Below are 17,847 nucleotides of genomic sequence, written 5' to 3'. Positions count from 1 at the left end.
CAGCCAGGCAAGTGTTGTTGATTGGATTTCATTATAATCATAGGGAGAGAACTATACTGAAAAAAAATTGTCACTTTTTATTCTTTTATTCACAATTTCCACTGAATAGTTGAAGGAGTAATGGCTTCTCTTGGTATTTGCCTTCATTTTTTTTTAACTATAATTTATGAATGCCCAAGAACTCTTTTCTCCCTCAGCATTTAAAATTAACTTCTACCTTTATCACTATATGAGATCTCCATGTGTTTGTAAATAGTTTTCCTTTGTTTTGAGTTGAGCAACAAACAATCAGAATAAAGTTTGTCTTACTTTTACTTGCATTTACTCTTTTATGTCTCACTTTAAGTCAACTACCTCTCATACATTTCTTTTCAATAGTAATTTTTGGCATTATTGTTGACATGATTCTTCTTTTCACATAAGTCTGTTAATAGATAAACCTCTATTGTACTGGGGAAACTTACATTTTATTAAATGGGATATCTCCTCCATCATTTAAATGCATGCTCAAGTCTATGCCTGTTATACATATAAAATTATTGAGAACATTTGAATAAAGTTATTAGTGTAATTATCAGTTCTTTAATTCTACTGGGTTTTTTTGGCAATAGTATTGGTTTAAAATCTTTGGAATTTTCACATACTCTACCATAATTGTTACTAAAACATCACAATAAATAAAGATAAAAGCCATTCAGCTTGTAATAGAAAAATACAATCATTAGACAAAAAGTGAACATAGGGTAATTTAAGGCATTGCTAATTTTATTTTAACTGAAAAGAAAGAGAGAAAATAAGATCCATAGCACTTGGCACACACTGTAAAATAATGGTGTCTTTATACACAAAAATATCAAATACGTAAACCAGACAAAATCCAGGTTCTTTAGAAGAGATGAAATATATTCATACAAAAAAAAACCCTCAACTGACAAAAAATGCAAAACAACTTATTGCACTAGTGTCATAGTTTTATTAGTTACAGTGTGGCTTTGCTTGAAGAAAGCCTAACTCAACTTGGAAAAAGAGAAATTTAAGCCACAAATAAGTGGTTGAACAGCCACTAGACCAGAAAATCCAGTTCCTCCTTCTCTCTCTAAGTTAACTTTATGTCTGCAAATTAGCTTTTCCATTAGGATGCCTGAAAGAAGCAGTAAGCTCAAATCTTTTCAGCCCTGCGATATCAACTCAAATGTTCAATATCTGAAAACTCCTGATTGCATGGAGCACCCTTTTCTGGAAATTCCAGTGGACCAGAGTACAATGTTGTTATTGATGGGTACAGAGTTAGGTCTCCACCTCCACCATCAATTACTATATGCAATGAGGAAGCTGCACATTTAAAGTGACCAATTTCCCTTTCAAGAGAAACAGCACTGACCTAAATGAAGGTATCTTTTTTTAAAATTAAATTATGTTAGATTGTCTTGAAACTATTATGAGACTCTAAGTATTTTGGTAGAGATAATCTTAAAGTTCACCAAGTACCTTTTAAAAATTAATACCATAAGAGTTCTGAGTCCCGGGACTGGGTCTAGATCTCAATTTCTTTTATTAATGGGCTCTGTCTGCACTTTGTTTTATTTTATCTGTGGCATTTGGCTAGAGAACCAGACTCTCAAAATCTTACCCCTTGAAGAACTAAAGAGTTTTCCTTAGTGGTATAGCCAAGACAGAAAGGGAATGAGGCCATGCCTGTTGATGGTACAACTAGCTGTATGAAAAAGCTAAAAGGCATCTATATGGGTAAAATTACCACTTTACAATGTGTGTGTGTGTGTGTGTGTGTATTATTATTGTTGTTGTTGTTGTATATTTAATAATATTAAGTTCACTTATGCCAGAAAAATTAATTTAATCACATTTTAAACATTAAGAACTTCTTAACCTTTAGGTGCTTTAAGTAAATGGATAACATCCATCAGTAACTCCATCTGTACAGAAGAGTCAATGTGTACCTCCATTTATGATCTATAATTGGCAGCAGTTACTTTCAGAAGTGAATAATTTTGAAAGAAAAGAATACACAGGACCCTAAGGGCAAATAGTACTCTCAGACCATGTTAATTTATTTTATGTGCGCTCATGTACCCAGCAGTGATTTCCCTGGAGCCTCAGGAAAGCCAGTTGTCCTATTACTTGTTTCTTGCCCAGAAGGCAATTTAGGGATATTTTGCAGAGCTCAGGGGTAGAGGATACTTCTGAATGCCATGGATAGAATGAGAACTCCAGACAAGTACAGGATTTTAGATGTTCTAATTATTGGAATATATTTAGTCTAGAGACTATGTGCCTCTTCTAATGTTCTTTACAAGCATTGTTCCCTAATTAAAAATACATATATATATATCCATAAGTTTCATCACTCATTCAGTTTTTGTGTTCTTTATAACTCAACCTAGCAGTCCTACGGCTATCAACTTATCAACTTAAGGTCATGCACAGATTTCCTTATGATTCAAAAAGATTTTTGTTTTTCTTTTCTAGGTACTTGATCAGAGTCCTGTATGTTTCAGGCACTGTTCCAAACACAGAATAGATACCTTAGTCATTTATATATACCATAGCAATGTTGCATGGGTGGTAAATACTTCTTGAATAGATTCAATGTATAAAGCAAGGAAGGAATGAACAGGGCATATTTGGAGAAAAAAAAGCACTATATTGTAGGAAATTATGATAAAAGGAAGTTATGCCAACACATGGTACAAATGTAAGATATTTTATGAGCAATCTCAGGGCCAGAACTAATGCTTTATTTTATGAGCTCTGGAGCGTTTCCTATTACTACAGAGAAATAGTATTTTAATCCCATGGAAACATTTGAAGAATTGCAAGCCTAGCATTCAGAAACCATAAATTTGGGGTAAAGCAAATGAAGTACTACCCTACTCATTCATATAATAAATGTGAATCCTCACATTTCTATAACTTAACAGATGCTTAGAATCACAGTGCATCTTTGTTCATTGAGCGTCTTTGTTCAGTCCCTTTGGATGCTAAGGAATGCTTTTGTGATGTAAATGTCTGCATGCCTCATCCATAGTTTTCAAATCATAGTAATTTGGTGCTAACAATACAAGGAGTAGCAACATACAGGATATTTTGCAAGCACTGTGAAAGCTTGAGTTGGGACAACAGTTTTATCAGTTTTTCTATAACCACAGCCCAGCTCAAACACTAACATCATAATCCTAGAATCTGATTGTGTTGGCCTAAACACAGGTCTGACACTTCCAAATATGAGTCTAGAAGAAGCAGTTTTTCATTATTTTCCAAACTCTGACTCAGTTCCCAAATGTATGTAGGAAAAATGGTTTGCAGCTAGTAAGCCTTTCAGTAATTTAGATACAGTATTGTGTGCATTGGTTCTGTGCAAACTGTTGACAGGGATCTTAAAATAGATAACATCAAAGAATGAAACACCTAACCATATGTGTGTATTGTACTGTATCACATAATAGAACCTTCTAGAAGAGGAATTATAAGGTGTTAAACATTATATAAATCTATAAATGATTGATTCAGAGAATGGTGCTTGAAATTTTATGTTCTGATTTCAGGAAAGGATAGCTATTCTTACCAAAAACCTAAAAAAAAAAAAAAAAAAAAAAAAAAAAACATAAATTAAGTTGCTCTCACATTCAGGGCAGATGGGGCTCTTCAGCACCACTGTTACCTTCCACATTGCCATAATGCCTACACAATCAGATTGATACAAACTGCTCGTGGGTAAGGGCATCATGACTGCCTAATCCTAGTGAGCCATAATGGATCAAGGCCTGGAGATGCTTTCTTTGAATCTGCTTGGAAAGAGCATATGCCACCTCCTAAAACATCATCCCGTAGTGATGGAAGAAGGCTAAACTGTGTCTAATTTTGTGTTTTAGAATAGATAATTGCTTGGGATCTTTTTTAAATTTGTTTTTCTATTTTTGTGTAATGAAAAAAGTAGTTTTCTCTACAGTTTGGCACTCTATTTATGAACTTGTACCCTATCCTATATTTAAAGCTGATCGATCTCATTTCTAAATAAAAATAAAATAAAAATAAAAGCCCATTTTACTTCTGTTCTCATTTCAAAGTCCAGACTGGATGAAAAGTACTCAGTCCTATTGATCAAGACCATTTGTGTGCTGCTGTATTTTCATTGCCATAGACTGACACACAGCACACCAGTGAACAATGAAGCAAGACCATGACCACCATGATAAACACTATTCTGAAAAATGGATGAGTATGCAGCTTGAGGCAGAGAGACACATAGAGCTGTGCTCTGAGATGCCTACACTTTCTAGGACAAGTTTAAAACAAAAATCTTAAGATAGCAAGCTGAAAATTTCATCAACTGCCCAGAGGTGGAATATGGAGAAGATAAAAAGAAAATACAGTTCTGTTTGAGGTGAGCTGGCATTGGAGGTCAATCACACTGCAGACAAGTAGCCATTTGAGCCAAAGAGGAGAGTAAAGGTTGAGAGGTGAGAAAGAGGAAAACCCAGTGTGTTATGGGAAGCATGCTTAGAGCACAGACAGGAAGAAGAAAAGGGAAAGTGCCATTTCACTGGGTAAGCTTACATGTGCCGCATGGCTGTAACTAGGTAAAGGAATGAACTAGGGGGCAGACATTCTAGAAAGGAAAGGCAGAGTCCCATTGAAGGGGTAAGTCCTCCTGTTTCTTCAGCAATCCTTAAAATGGATCTGCCTTCCTGAGCAGTTGACAGCTTTGAAGTTCTCCATACAAATTATGAAGCAAAGTCTTAGTTGGACCTCAAATCTGCATTCTAGAAGGAATCCATTTATCTTCATGTCTTATGCTCTTTTATTATTTTTCACTGTTGTTGTTGTTGAAAGATCTTTATACCTTCATTTTACAGACACCTTTGGAGAAACAGTCAAGAACTTTTTGTATACTAGGGAAATGAATACCTTGAAAAACTAAATTAAAAGTTACCTTTATTCAAGCAAAATTTATATACAAAACTTTGTGTTATTTTTTAAATCTGTGAAATCACACACACACACATTTCTAGAGAGAGTGAGAAATTTATTGTATGCATGTTTTGAAATACGTATACATTGTTCATGTGGCACTGATAACTTAATATATATCTTGATAACTGAGCATATACACACAAGATAGTGTCATTGCATTCAAAACCTTTAATATTTTCTTTGTAATTTCTTGTGAAGGCGGAATAGTAAGGATATCTAAGTTGAAATCTGTTCCCTTAACAAAACTAATTTTTATAGCAAACCTTAAAGTCCTTAATTTTTCTTCCACTTTCCCATAGTGCCTGCAAACCACCATCTTATTCTCTGCTTCTTGGTCTACCCATCACAATACAATGAATGGAAAAATGAAGTAGTTTTATGTATGACTGGCTCATTTTACTTGGCCCAATGTTCCCTATTTTCATATATATTCAGGTGCATTTATATAATTTCCTCACCACAATCATTGTGAAAGCATATGTACAAGCTTAATAATCATAAAACACTTTGGAACAAATATACAAAGTCAAATATCTAAATGATAGGCAGACATACTGACAAATGAGGTGCATAGAAGAAGTCAGAAGAACTTGTATAGTAAGCTCATTTTTTGTGAAAGTTTCTGGGAGTACTTATTGGAGACACCCTAGTATTTTTAAAAAATCATGTTGAAAAAACAATACCCGCAGACAATAGAATGCAATCACATCTGTGCAATACCCCATAAACAAAAATTAAATCCAAATACATCAAATAGTTCAGTGTAAGCCCTGACACAGACAAATACTTTTAACAATGTGGAGTTTTTCAGACTGATTTTTACATGATTACTTTAGTATGTATGCTCAATGCTGTATCCATCAAAGGAAAAAAAGAAACATGAAGAGTTTCTTTAACAATTAAAATCCTGATTTGCTCAGGTGAAAATTAAAGAGTCATTATGCATTATATTTTGAAGCTTTATTTTTAGCTCAGCTTATAGCTCTTTAATTATGACATTTACTCAAAAATATTATCACCATTCACAGGGTTGTCCTTTAAATTTACTTTTCAGGTTTCTAGTATGATTTTTTTCCTCCTTTGATTCCAATCAAAAAAGTTGTAGCTATAATCTGAGCAGAATGTTTTGGCTGGAAGGCAACATACTTCATCCTTGTCTAACCTATAGGACTCGATGTTTAATTCTTGTTCATTAATGCTTATGACTTACTCCCCAAATGCCTTCCCACTCCTACCTTACATTAGCAGTTTTGAGGAAGTTGGCCACACCAGCACTGCAAAACCCTTCAAATCTACATGCATATTATCATCAGCTTTTTAAAAAAAATTTGTTTCTCATTGTATTATATAAAGTAGCATTTTTACAAAACAATCCTGGTATTTCTCTTGAACCTCTTTCCCCCTGAGTTACAGTTCTGGAAGAACCATGACCTTGAAAGTGGTAGGTCAAGCACGTCTACCTGAAGGATCACAGAGCTCTTCAGCACTTTAGCACCCTAGAGCTACACCAGACCTGCATACTGGAGCTCTTTGTAAGCTCTGGATTTAACAAGCATAGTACTCTTTCCCAAACGAGTTTGTTATAAAAAAAAATGTGCATGGAGACACTGGGTAGAATCTCCAAGCTGGAGCTAGAAACAGCAACTTTTGTTCAGTTCACATTTCCTCATACAAAGCACAGGCATGTGATTACATATAATTGTAGTGAGAGTGGGAAAAAGTCATTTAACTATGTTCCTGAACACAAAAGGAGATATATTTTGCCTTGTATAGAGTAAACTCTGGGACATATTCTTATGGATTTATGGGATATATTGATTATTTACCTTGTTGTTACATATGACATCAAGTTTTAATGTGCATCATATTTAAAATATTCAGGAAATTATTTTTAATTTTATACAAGGAGGAATTTTCTACAATTTCTGAACATACTCTTTTATCTAAAAACAAATATATATTTAAGACTGTAATATGAGATAAAAGTTGGGAAAGGGATGAAATGAAGAGCCATGTTTTGTTATAGGATAATTTGTTTTACATTTTCATAGAATAGCCTATGAATATTTCTAAATCAGTGCAATAGTTGAACATCTTGTTCTCTCAAAAAATAAAATATATATTAAAAACTCTAACATCAAAACATACCAAAGAATAAAAGAAAAATAAAGAAAATTAGTAAAAAAAAAACATGCCAAAAGAAAACATGCACATATATACAGGGGGAGGAGGTTCCCCCTCAGACATAGACATAGTGGGAGGGAGGGAGGAACAGGAGGATACAAGGGATGAGATAACAATTGAAATGTAATATGAATAAATTAATAAAATAAAAAAAGAAAGAAACAAGCACATACACACTCTCACATACAAAACAAAGCAAAACCACACAGGGTACATTGAGATAACTTTTAAAACCATATACTGTATTCACGGTATATTGAAAAAATAAAACTATACAAGTATAGAGATGCTAGCTCAAATAATTTTTTTTAAAACATGTCTTTTTTACCTGCGAATCTACAGTATTGAACAATGGCTGAGAGAATAAAAGCAGTTAGATATATACATTTGGTAGGCCTTGAAGTGGACGAACCACTCATATGTAAAAATCACAATCAGTATGATGAAATGTAGGATCTTGGATATCCCTGGACAGAATGTTAGGTTATACAAATCTTTATACCTGAATACAAATAGATGCTCACATTTGCAAATAAGGGTCATTTCTATAATTATGTAGTAAAATAATTAATATGGATTGTTTTTAACTACTAAAAGGATACATAACAATAAGATATAGACATACTATTATTATTAGATTGCTTGTACTTAACTTTTATTGAAAACTGAAACAGCAAAGGAAACATAGGAAAGATACATATAGACAATTTATTAGGGTAACCATCCCCAAGACAATGCTAAATAGCCCTTTTAGCTAGTGGGTGCAGGTAAGAATCACCACATAAATGACACTCATAAGTGGCTGATAGTTGAAAATATAAAATAGTAGCTATTAGTTTTCCTAAATGGTCTAATATGCATATTATTGGAGAAATTTTCAAATAGCTACCAGAGTTATTAAGTAAGCTTTTTATAAAGTGAATTAATTAGTAAACTTACAACTGTATAAAGAGCTAATGAAACAATGGATTCTTGAGTCTTTTCTGTTATTTTAAAGTAAGTGTTGTAGTAAACCTTTATTGTAAACTTAAGTTAAAATACCTAAGAGATTAAGAAAGAACTGTCCTAGGCACATCTTTAAAGATGTTCCACAGAAATTAAATTAATGGTCCAAACCTACCCTGAATGTGAGCAGTGTTTCCCAATAGGCTGAGAGAAAGAAGACAAAGAAGGAAGCCATTGGAAACATTCGCTCTCCTTCTCCTTCACCTTACAAACTGACTGCTCTCACCCTAAACACTAGCTCCATCATGAAAGATTGAGTTTTCTAAACAGTGACCCAAAATAAACATGTCCTCTGTTATTTTATGAATATATTACATATAATAAATAAATATATAATAAGTACAATATTATATATATGTGTGTGTGTATCTATGTGTTCCTAAATACATAAATGTATCCTGCTTAATCTGTATAATATAACTCTGTTTTCAGAACTAACCATTTGTACTGGATAGGCAATTGGTGTGTCATTCTCTGGAGAAAGCTGCTTTTGGAGTAAGATTGAGGCCTCGGTGGTTTTCCCCTGTCCACTTGACCATATTCTTATTATTGCTGTCCTTGTTCAGCTTACACACAGGCAATTATGTTTGTGTGACTTCATGGGTTCAGTTTCGTACATTACCAGAAAACATAATCTTACAGCAAACTCTCTGGTCCTCTGCCTCCTACAGCACTGCCCCCGCCCCCAAGCCCTCATGTTCCCTCCCTGTGGCAGTTACATTATAGATATATCAGTTGGTGCTGGGATCCACAACTCTGTGTTATGACTAGTTGTGATCATCTGTAATGATCTCTGTTGCATAGAGAAGTCTCCTTTATGAGGGTGGCAGATGAGATTCATCTGTGGGTATCAGGGCAAGTATTTGGAACAGAGATAGAGATTATGCTGGTTTCCTAGAATAGCAGTTGTAGGTTCTCCTCCGAGGTCCATGAACTCGCTAGGCTGGGACAGTTGGCTAGGTTTCCAGTACCAGGCATGATTTCCCTCTTGTTGAGTGTATCTCAAGCCCAATTAGAGAACTGTTGTTTACTACCTTGTATGCCTTCCACTACTGCAACCTTGGGGTTATCAGGCCACAGTGGTCATTGAGGGGTTCACAGGCATCCTATCTGGGTAGAATTGTTGGTTCCTTCCCTCCTTTGGTAGATTTCATAGCACCTTCTGGTACCATGAAAACTAATGTTAGTACTTCCTCAGTCTGCAGTCATCTGTTTCCAGGATGAAATGTTTCAATTGGGAGGACATTGCTCTCTAACAGCATGGGACAGACACACAGCCTGTTTCTTTTTTTTTTTTTTTTAATTTTTTATTATTAATTTATTCTTGTTACATATCAATGGTTATCCCATCCCTTGTGTCCTCCCATTCTTCCCTCCCTCCCCTTTTCCCCTTATTCCCCTCCCCTATGACTGTTCCTGAGGGGGATTACCTCCCCCTGTATATGCTCATAGGGTATCAAGTCTCTTCTTGGTAGCCTGCTGTCCTTCCTCTGAGTGCCACCAGGTCTCCCCCTCCAGGGGACATGGTCAAATGTGAGGCACCAGAGTACGTGAGAAAGTCATATCCCACTCTCCACTCAAGTGGCAGAGAATTCAAGCACAGCCTGTTTCTTGGTGCTAAAGCTGTACTGAAATTTTCCCAACTGTAATGAATTGAATTTCTCCCCTTGCTGAAGAACAACATTCTAAAGCTAGATATTCTCCCTCACTCTGTCTTCTGTTACTATTAAATAAAACATGCACATCTGGGCATGAGCTCCCAACATGAATTTACACATGTTCCTCATTTCTAAACCACAGAGGGAGAACTCATATGTTTGTCTGACATTGTGGATTATTTTTTTTTTGAAAATGCATTTCAGTGCAATTAAAATTAAGGAGGAATGAACAAGGATGTGTAGTTAATATGGGATGAGGCTATGCGAACAAAGCTTAATAACTTAACATTAAATATGGACATCATGGCTTTTCTACAAACGGCAAATCTATCTCATTGCCAACAAAAATTATCAAGATGTATTTTACACGATGGGACTCACTAGGAATAATAAGGTAATCATTAAAAGGAGGAAATGAATCAGGTGACAGCTAAATTGTATTGTGATGAGTAAAAAATGGGTAGGATTTTTTTTTGTTGAAAATCATAACAAACAAGCAAGGGCAATGTGAGACAGTTTCATCTGGAGGATGATGAAGATGAGATGATCTTATTACTGCTACATTCTCCAATTTCAGTATTTCTCCATCAGGGTGAAACAAGACTTGTGGAAACCCAAACCCCTACTGTGCACTGCTTGAAGAATGAAGCACTCAGTTCTTGATAAATGTTATATCTCTGTCAGAAAGAGTAAAAATTTTGGCTTTTTCTCATGGCTTTAATTTTAAAATGAATACAAGTGACTTTAAGTACCTTTTACTGTTCTGTTTGCTCCAGCGCTGTGAGCCATAGGTCCTTCTATGTTGCACTGTAAATAAACAACATGACATTAGTGTTCAGGTTCCTCTGACAGATGGTGCCCCTTCCTCCACCTCTCCTGTCTCATTATCCAGGTACTATTGGGTCATTAAACAAACATTAGAAATCTGGATTCTTGTTCTCCATGATATAAAATTAGACATCTGAGACTCATGGCCCCAGGATGATTTTGGTAACTAAAACCTTTTGCAAAATTTGGTGTGTACTATATCAAATATACTATATATTACTATATATAGTTGGCCATATAACTCATGCTATAAAGTCAAAACACTGATTAAAATGCTGCTTCTGAATTTTAGACTGAATCCTATTGACTTTATGTATGTTTGCTGACTAATATCCATTGCAGAGAAGAACTTTGGTATATATAAGATTTATAATTCTGTTACATATTTTCTTGATATCCATCATTAATTTTGGTAAGAGGCTATGTCTTAGCATAGAGCAGTTCTTGGAAAACTGATAAATTGTGCAGGATTCTGTATTTCACTCAGACTGTCAGTCTTACCTAATAAACAAATAACTTGCTTTGAGAGCAGAGCAATTCAACATAATGGTATTTATCTCTTGACCCTTTTCTTGTATAGTTATGAGAATTTGATTCTAATTAGTAGCCGTACTTGTATTTATGGGCTACAGATTAATACAAAGAAGTCAGACTGTGAAAGTTACGACACTTGGAAAAATTTTTGATCACTTCCACTGAGTTTTGAGAGAAAAATGATTGACTCATGCATTTTAATTCTGATTTTTCATGAAAGAGCAGAAGTCAGGGTAAGGAAATACTATAAACAACTGTGAAAGAAGAGGAAGTTGTGAGAAATTTATGCGTAATTTTGTGTTGCTGAGAGCAGTGTGTAAATAATCTGACATACAGCACAGAAAGAGGAACCAGATGCATGGAGCTGTTTCCACATTCCCACCTTCCCTGCAGCATTTCACACAGGCTAGAAAGATTCCTTTCAATATAAACATTTAACTAATAAATTGACCAAACATAACATATTTACTGAGAATTGGTGGTGTAGAGGTATTGGAACAGTCACTGTAAGAAAATTCTTTTAAACATAACCTGAAAGCTATCTGAACATAAGGAAGGGAGGAGGGAAGAAAGAAAGGAAGGAGAGGGGGGGGGGGAGAGCAAAACTGAACATAAAATAATAGGAGAGAGCAAGAACACACAAAACCCAAAATTCCAGCACTATGAGGACCAGAGCAAATGAACTACCATAAGTTTGAGGGGAACCTGCACTAAACACTGGGGAAAGAAAAGAAATAGGAATAACCTTCTTTGTGAGTAGCATTAAGTCCTTGACTTAAGGAGTAGGTTCAATCATCTACCTTTTGTTCTATCCTCCCTCTATATTTCTATATTCCCCTTTCTTTTTTTCAGCTCCTATCTCCTTACCTACAGATGAAAGATAACGGAAAAGAGAGACATCTCTGAGTTCAGCCTAGTTTTCTCTCTGTATAAGACCCATAACTCATAGACACATCCTTATGAAAATAAGCATTTGTAGACCAAGAGAGAAGACAGAAGCCTACCCAAACCCCTCTTAGAGGGAATGGGATGTTGTTCTCTTAAGGTTTCTTCAGGCTGAATTGAGGCATATAATACATTAGAAGGGGCCCCCAAAATTGGGGAAAATGGTTAAGCAAGCCAAGGATTGTATTTGTGGTCCAATTTCTAAATGTTGAGAGATTTAGCACAAGATTATATATCCTAAGTCTAACAGATAGATATGATTCTATAGATTATATAAGGTAAAATAGTTTAAATAAGGTCTTCAAAAGCTTCAGAGATCCACAGAATATGGCATTTAAAGATATTTTTATTATTCTAAAGATTCCTTCATAACAAGACAAGTTAACTCCTGACAACACCCAGCTGACCTCTAAGAAGATAATGAGCATCAAAGAACCTCCTTTTGGAGTTGTCTTCAAATATGGCAAACAAGCCACTGGGCAACATGTCCTCATTTCTTCCTCAGACAGAATTCTGCCTAAAAATGGGCAAGCTTAGATGCAGGCAGTGTCGATGGCCAAACTCTGCCAAGACAGAGTAAGCAAGTCCTCAATAGTTCCTGCCTCCAGAATAAGTCTAGCAGAGATATTGGGCTAGAAGGCCAAAGATGAGACTCCAATGTTATAGAGAGTGTTGGGAGACTGTTGAGGCAGCAAATTGTCTCAGTAATTTTTTCATTTTGGAAGCTGCCAAACTGCACTACTAGTTCACTTAGGCATTTAAGTTTTCTTTCTTCTAAAGTCTCTAAAGGGGGTTGAAGACCAGATAATATAGTTTTACAATCAAGTTTAGTTGGTTAGGGGATAAGATTTTTTTAGATCATGATAAAGGATTTAATTTAATAGAGATCATACATGATAGATATTCTGTTTCATTCAGAAATTTAGACCAAGATAGAAAAGATATTTACTTCAAGTTTGACAAATACAAATACCAAATCCTTATAAATGTAACATTTATATAACTCATGATTGTTTCATGGTTCTCCCTGCTGTATGTAGTCTGCTTTGCTCATGTGTAATAAAATAAATGTATATGTTACAAAAAAATAAAAATGTGTGAAATAAGACAAGAAAGAGGAAAATAATTAGAGATAGACCTTCAAGATCATGCTCCTTTATCAGGCAACATACACCTGCAGTGCCTCTCTCTCTCTCTCTCTCTCTCTCTCTCTCTCTCTCTCTCTCTCTCTCTCTCTCTCTCTCTCAGGACTTTTATGTATCATCTCTATATATAACTGAAGGCAACCCTCACTTATGCCCATACAAAGATAACTTTAGATTTCAGCTTTACTTATCAGTATCTTGTAATGCCTAGAGCACAGGCTAGGTAGTATATATGGAACTTATTTACCTAAAGAACTGTAAGTATAGACATCTCTTTGCTCTTTGAAATTGAAGGATTCTTCTATCTTCATGGCCCACCATGCTTTCTATGACATGGTCCCCTCACTCTCATAATATCCAGAGAACTAAAGGCTTTTTCATTTCTGGAGCCCCAACTTGCCAAATGCCCTCCCACTTCAGGCTTCATAGTTACTGCCTATGGCCATATGCTCATAACCATTTACATAGAGACCTTCTGAAGGGTAATTCTGTCTTAGCTCCTGTCCAAGAGTCTGGCATTGTTGTTGTTGTGTTTCTTCTTCTTGTTGTTGTGTTGTTATTGTAACAGGGAGGAAGGAAAGATGGAAAAAGGGACTGTTAGGGAATTGTGTGCATAACTGAAATATAACATTACATGTGAAAATAGAAGTATATTAAATGCTACTTATAGGTATTAGTTTAGTTTAGCTCTGTAAACCATGTGGTTTCTAAGTGATCTTTGCCAGTTTCTCATTTCTTATTTCCTTTAAACTCCTGAAATATAAAATGTGGGAGAGATAGAAGATACCACAGTCTTTCTGGGTAGGATTAATGGAATCTTTTAATGCTACTGGGATTATGTGACTGAAAGTAGACACTGATTAACATCAGTCTCAGGAAACTCAATTACTTTTTGCAGAGTGAAACTTTAAAGGGTGTGTGTGTGTGTGTGTGTGTGTGTGTGTGTGTGCATCTATACACACATGTGCCATGAACATGTGTGTTCATAGGTGTGTTCTTTCTTGCTTGTACATGTGGAGGCCAGATGTTGGTCTCAGGTGTCTTCCTAGATTGTTCTCCATGTGTTTTGAGACAGAGTCTCTCCCTGAACCTGAGGTTTAATATTTAAATACCACTGATTGGTAAATAATCCCCCGGGATCTGAAAATCTCCCTCTTGACCAGAAATGAAATGATAGATGTGTGCTGCCATGCCAGGCCTTTTAGATGAGCAATGGGATCCTAACATGTCTTTGCGCTTGCACTTTACCCACTGAGCCATCTCCCAACCTCCTGAAAAGTTTAAACTTTTGACATTGTTTAAAAGTTTAAAACATTTAAGAAGGTCTGATCCTAGAAAGAAAAGAGTGACTGTTATTGTTAATTTGTAAAAATAATTTTACAAAAGGTTACTTTTTCTGTTGTTACTCAGCTACCACATCTTTCACTCAACAGTATGTCAAAATAGAGTTTTTCTTTGACATTACACATAAAGTTAACAGTCCATCAAACAAAGGTAAAATCTTCCTTTATCCTGTGAAACATGTTGTCCTTCAGTGTCTATATATTGGCTGATGAAAAGTGACATGATACTGTATGTGTTTCTTATGTTTGCTTTTTCATTTCTTTCTTTTTCTTTTTTAAGCTCTATTTTGTTTGTTTTTCTCTATTTGCTGTTTTGTTGTGTTATTTTTTAAAGAAAGAGAGAAGGCATAGAGCTGAGATGGTAGGGAGGTGGAGACAATCTGTGAGGAGATAAAAGGAGACACCGTGATCACGATTTATTGTAGGAAATGAAGTTATTTTTATTTTTTTTATATATTAATTTATTCTTGTTACATCTCAATGTTTATCCCATCCCTTGTATCCTCCCATTCCTCCCCCCCCCATTTTCCCATTATTCCTCTCCCCTATGACAGGTCCTGAGGGGGATTACCTCCCCCTATATATTCTCATAGGGTACCAAGTCTCTTCTTGGTAACCTGCTGTCCTTCCTCTGAGTGCCACCAGGTCTCCCCCTCCAGGGGACATGGTCAAATGTGAGGCACCATAGTACGTGAGAAAGTCATATCACACTCTCCACTCAACTGTGGAAAATATTCTGAACATTGGCTAGATCTGGGAAGGGGTTTAAAGTTTACCTCCTGTATTGTCCTTGGCTGGTGCCTTAGTTTGAGCGGGACCCCTGGGCCCATATCTGCCTATCATATTGTTCTACTTGTAGATTTCTAGGACCCTCTGGATCCTTTTATTTTGCTATTCTCCCATGTGTCTCTCATTTAGAGTCCCAATAGGATGCCTTCCCCTCTGTCCCAGTTTCCTGGTAAGTGAAGGCTTTCGTGGGACATGCCCCTTGGGCTAGTATACAGATATAAGTGAGTATATACCATTTGATTCTTTCTGCTTCTGGGTTAACTCACTCATTATGATCATTTCTAGCTCAATCCATTTATCCACAAATTTCGGGAATTCCTTGTTTTTAATAGCTGAGTAGTATTCCATAGTGTATATGTACCACAGTTTCTTTATCCACTCTTCTACTGAGGGACACTTAGGCTGTTTCCACGTTCTGGCTATTATGAATAAGGCTGCTATGAACATGGTTGAGCAAATTTTCTTGTTGTGTGCTGGAGCATCTTCTGGGTATATTCCAAGGAGTGGAATAGCTGGGTCTTGAGGAAGCCCTATTCCCATTTTTCTGAGATAGCACCAGTTAGATTTCCAAAGTGGCTGTACTAGTTTGCATTCCCACCAGCAATGAAGGAGTGTTCCTCTCTCCCCACATCCTCGCCAGCATGTGGTGTCGCTTGAGTTTTTGATCTTAGCCATTCTGATGGGTGTAAGATGGAATCTCAGAGTTGTTTTGATTTGCATTTCCCTGATGACTAAGGAGGTTGAGCATTTCTTTAAGTGTTTCTCTGCCATTTGATACTCCTCTGTTGAGAATTCTCTGTTTAGTTCCAAGCCCCATTTCTCAATTGGGTTATTCGGTTTGGTGGTGTTTAATTTCTTGAGTTCTTTATATATTTTGGATATTAGACCTTTGTCAGATGTAGGGTTGGTAAAGATTTTTTCCCAGTCTGTAGGCTGTCGCTTTGTTCTCTTGACAGAGTCTCCTGCCTTACAGAAGCTTCTCAGCCTCATGAGGTCCCATTTATTAATGGTTGACATTAGGGCCTGAGCCGTTGGTGTTCTGTTCAGGAAGTTGTCTCCTGTGCCAATATGTTCCAGGCTCTTTCCCACTTTTTCCTCTAAGTGGCTTAGTGTCTCTGGTTTTATGTTGAGGTCTTTAATCCACTTGGATTTGAGTTTTGTGCAAGGTGACAAATATGGGTCCATTTGCATTTTTTTACACATAGACCTCCAGTTAGACCAGCACCATTTGTTGAAGATGCTATCCTTTTTCCATTGAATGGATTTGGCTTCTTTGTCAAAAATCAAGTGACCATATGTGTGTGGATTCATATCTGGGTCTTCGATTCGATTCCACTGATCAACCAGCCTGTTGCTGTGCCAGTACCATGCTGCTTTAATTACTATTGCTTTATAGTACAGTTTGAAATCAGGTATGGAGATTCCTCCAGAGCACCTTTTATTGTACAAGATTGTTTTAGCTATTCTGGGTTTTTTGTTTTTCCATATGAAGTTCAGAATTGAACTTTCAATGTCTTTAAAAAATTGTGTAGGTATTTTGATAGGGATTGCATTGAATCTGTAGATTGCTTTTGGTAGGATGGCCATTTTTACTATGTTAATTCTCCCGATCCTTGAGCAAGGAAGATCATGCCATCTTCTCAGGTCATCTTCAATCTCTTTCTTCAGAATTTTGAAATTTTTTTCATACAAGTCCTTCACTTGCTTAGGTAGGGTAACTCCTAGATATTTTATATTGCTTGTGGCTAATGTGAAGGGTTTGGTTTTCCTAATTTCTTCCTCTGCAAGCTTGTCATTTGTGTATAGGAAGGCTACAGACTTTTTTGAGTTAATTTTGTATCCAGCCAATTTGCTGAAGGTGTTTATCAGCTTTAGGAGTTCTCTGGTCTAATTTTGAGGGTCACTTATGTACACTATCATATCATCTGCAAATAGGGATAATTTGACTTCCTCCTTTCCCATTTGGATACCCTTGATCTCCTTTTGTTGTCTTATTGCTCTGGCTAGAACTTCGAGTACTATATTGAAGAGATATGGAGAGAGTGGGCAGCCTTGCCTTGTTCCCGATTTTAGAGGAATTTCCTTGAGTATCTTACCATTTGCTTTGATTTTGGCTATTGGCTTGCTGTATATAGCCTTTATTATGTTGAGGAAAGTGCCTTGTATCCCCGATCTCTCTAAAACTTTAAACATGAATGGGTGTTGAATTTTATCAAATGCTTTCTCTGCATCCAAGGAGATGATCATGTGGTTTTTTATTTTCAGTTTGTTTATATGGTGGATTACATTGATGGATTTCCGTATATTAAACCATCCCTGCATGCCTGGAATGAAGCCTACTTGGTCATGATGAATGATATCTTTGATGTGTTCCTGTATTCGTTTTGCAAGTATTTTATTTAGTATTTTTGCATCTATGTTCAT

Source organism: Acomys russatus, chromosome 20 (genome assembly GCF_903995435.1).
Source record: "Acomys russatus chromosome 20, mAcoRus1.1, whole genome shotgun sequence".
NCBI lineage: Eukaryota > Metazoa > Chordata > Mammalia > Rodentia > Muridae > Acomys > Acomys russatus.
The sequence above is the reverse complement of the archived record's forward strand: the minus strand, read 5'-3'. Positions refer to the sequence as shown.